General features: G+C 37.3%; 1 pseudogene; it reads left to right on the forward strand.

Moving 5' to 3' along the window:
- The first annotated feature begins 446 nt into the window (after window positions 1-446).
- On the forward strand, window positions 447-2,523 carry LOC105618501 (annotated as a pseudogene).
- Window positions 2,524-3,706: the final 1,183 nt, after the last annotated feature.

The raw sequence follows: 3,706 nt of genomic DNA on the forward strand, positions 1-3,706 counted from the left end.
ATTAAAGTTAATCTATATTGATGGAAATTAAAATTCATCCTTAGGACCGATCTCATCAATTCCGATTAACCTATCGATCGATTAAGTATCAATCGTGATTGATCAATTCTGTTGAACAGCAAATGCGATTGGTCAGTTTCAATGTAACCGATCAGGTTAATCGATCGATTAAATTTCAGTATTGTCAACTACAATTGAAAACATTCTTTTCTGACGGGGCGTCGAGTACTCACGTGTATATAACTTTTTCGCGATTGAAGAAATTTGCGATTAATAAGGACTCGTGCTGTTATTACGACGTCTTTTACAGCTGCCAGATAATTAAGTTATGAGTTGATTTTGAGTGATCTAGTGAATTTTTTCATCATACCTCTAATAACCTAATTGCGAGTACATGGCCATTGGAAATCCGCGGCGGACACAATTTGAAGTTACACGAGTTCAAGATGAAGAAATCACATTCACGAAGAGACGAGGACAAGAACGAGGAAATGTTCGTAAACAGAGACCGCAAATATGATGACTCCAAAGAATTAAAGCATAACGGCGATCACAGGAATTCCAGGCACCACAATGATCATAGGAGTTCCAGACGCAATGACGAGCACAAGAGTTCCAAGCGCGATAGCGATCATCGGAACTCTCAGCGCGACGATCACGGAGATCGTAAATACAACGATGATCGTGGAGATCTCAGAGACAGCGATGGCAAAGCAGGCGAGAAGCGGAATTCGCCGCAGGAAGAGATCGGCAACAGGTATTACGGAGAACCGGATAAAGCGCGAGAGAATCCGGAAGATGCCAAGCAGAAGCGGACGGTAGATATTTTGACTTCGAAGATAGGAGGCGCGTACATCCCACCTGCCAAATTGCGTATGCTTCAAGCGGAGATCACTGACAAGTCAGGAGCCGCTTATCAACGCTTATTGCCTGGGAAGCATTAAAGAAATCTATTCATGGATACATCAATAAAGTGAACACTAGCAACATCGGGATCATAACGCATGAGCTGCTACGCGAGAACATCGTCCGAGGTAGAGATCTGTTGACACGGTCTATTATTCAGGCACAAGCTGTGTTTCTAACATTCACTCCAGTTTACGCTGCACTGACATCTATAATCAATTCTAAGGTTCCTAATATAGGTGAGTTGGTACTGAAGCGGCTTGTTCTGCAATTCAAACATGGATTCAAAAGGAATGATAAATCTTTATGCATTTCTTCAGGAACTTTTATAGCGCATTTGGTTAACCAGCGTGTGGCTTATGAGATTATCGCTTTGGAAATCTTGACTCTATTGCTGGAGACGCCAACCGTCGAAGTAGCCATTGCATTTTTAAAGAAATGTGGTATGAAACTGACAGAGGTTTCGTAAAGGGGTATATCGTGAAGGGGTATATAGAGGCTATCTTTGAAATGTTGAAAAACATACTGCTAGGGACAATTGGAGCGAGTCTAGTCTAGAATAGATAGAATAGATAGAAGTTATGTTTCAAATCAGGAAGGATTTAAGGATCATGAGGCTGTACCCGAAGAATTGGATCTCGTGGAGGAGGAACATCAAATCACTCATTTGATAAGATTGGACGACGAGATGGAAGCGCAAGATATATTAAACGTGTTCAAGTTTGACGCTGACTATCTTGCCTCTGAAGAGAAGTAGCAAGCAATTGTGTAAATTCTTGGCTCGGACATCAGTGATTCGGAAGGCGATGAAGATGGAGAAGAGGAAAGCTCGAACAACGACAGCAGCACAGAACAGACCGAAGGAAAAGAAGGAGTGATCCTCAATAATACAGAAACAAATCTGACCGCACTTCGACGGACTATATATCTGATTATACACTCTTCGCTCGATTTCGAGGAGTGTGCGCATAAATTGATGAAAATGCAACTGAAATCTGGGCAGAAGATCGAGCTATGTTTTTGGACTGTTGCGCGGAAATGCGGACGTATGAGAAGTTCTTCGGCCTTCGGTCGGTTTTGCGCCATTAATAAAATATATGTAACGCCGTTCGAACAGATTTTCAAAGACTTTCTTATCACATGATACACCGCCTCGACACGAACAAGTTGCGGACATATCGAAATTCTTCGCGCATTTACAGATTCCATATTGTGGAGCGTACTTTCGTGCATAAAACTGAACGAGGAAGACACCATGAGTTCCAACAGAATATTTATCAAGATCTTGTTTTAAAAGCTCTCCGAGCATGGGTCTGGCAAAGCTGAATAGGTTAAAGATGTAACGTTGCAAAAGGTGTTTAAAGGACTATTTCTCAGAGACGATTTAAAGAACACGCGTTTCGCGATCAACTTTTTTACGTCGATCGGCTTGAGTGGTTTGATAACAGATGATTTGAGAGAACATTTAAAATCCCATCCGAAGCCAGTTATTGTGCATTAATTATCAAGGAAGAACCCACGAGCTCTAGCAGTTCGTCATCTAGTTCGATGACAACTTCTTCGACCGATTCTTCTTCATTATCATCAGAGCTTAAAAAACAAGAGAAAAAGAAATGAAGAATCTCCTTAATCAAATATGTTGTGAATTCAATAATTGTATAAAATCCTAATTTTTTTTAATTTTTGTAAATAGTTTTTTTTGTAACAAAAAACAAATATATTTATTTCATTCTAATTCCTTATACAAATTGATAAATGCTATACATAATCAAAAGTTTACCCAGTTGTCTGCGGACGTACGAAAGAGCGCTTATGTTTTAGCCTTTTATGTTTTCAGTCTTGTAATTGGCAATACTGAAATTTAATCGGATCCAAAATTCAGGTAGCATTTGAAAAGCATGGTAACCGTACATTGCAGAGTCGTGAAGCTCTGAAACGTTCCACTGTATGTTACACTGAGACATCATGTGTTGAAATTCGTAAAGTCACATGAAATAAATTATGTAAACAGCACATTGACAGCACGTTATGTTGCAGCAGAACATTGACTACACGAATTATACAAATTTTGTCTTTTTGAACAGCGCGCTAAATGCACGAACCTGTTACAGCGCGCAAAATTTTTATTAATTTTCTTGAAACCAATTATGAGAACTCATCTTCAAGGCATCATCATCATTGACTGCGTTCAACAAACTCAACAGTTGAGCGCCTTTTGCTGTTATTAATGTATGTATTCTTCTAGATCATCCGATTAGATTTTTAGATGTTGAGTCTGCTGACTCAATGTTCCTTGTTGCAAAGCGATATATACATTACTTTATTTTTATTTCAAATGGTTCTCTAAATAAAACAAAAGAAAACATTTTTACAGCTAGTTCCTTTTTTTTTATAAAATCAAACAATTTCTTATGAATATAGATTGTTTTAATTGTTTTAAACATTATTACAAAAGAATATATACAAAAGAATAATTCTATAAGTAAATTAGAAACCTGGAAGAAGAAAGTGTTTTTTAACAAACCGATTCTCATAAGAGAATCTCAAGAGTAAATATATACTTTCTTTCGTTCTAATCAAAGAACTTTTTATTTTTGTTCTAGCTTTATGTATTAACTTTTTCTCTAGAGTGGAAACGTGAAACTGAAATATTTTTGACGTATATATATATATATATATATATATATATATATATATAATTAATTACTTACTTTCTTCTTTCTTACGTTTCGTACCGTAAGGTAAAGTATATACGTACCTTACTTAACAGTATTATTTAGTAGTAACTTATACTAGACAC

The sequence above is a fragment of the Atta cephalotes genome (genome assembly GCF_000143395.1).
Source record: "Atta cephalotes unplaced genomic scaffold scaffold00001, whole genome shotgun sequence".
In the NCBI taxonomy this organism is placed as follows: Eukaryota; Metazoa; Arthropoda; class Insecta; order Hymenoptera; family Formicidae; genus Atta; species Atta cephalotes.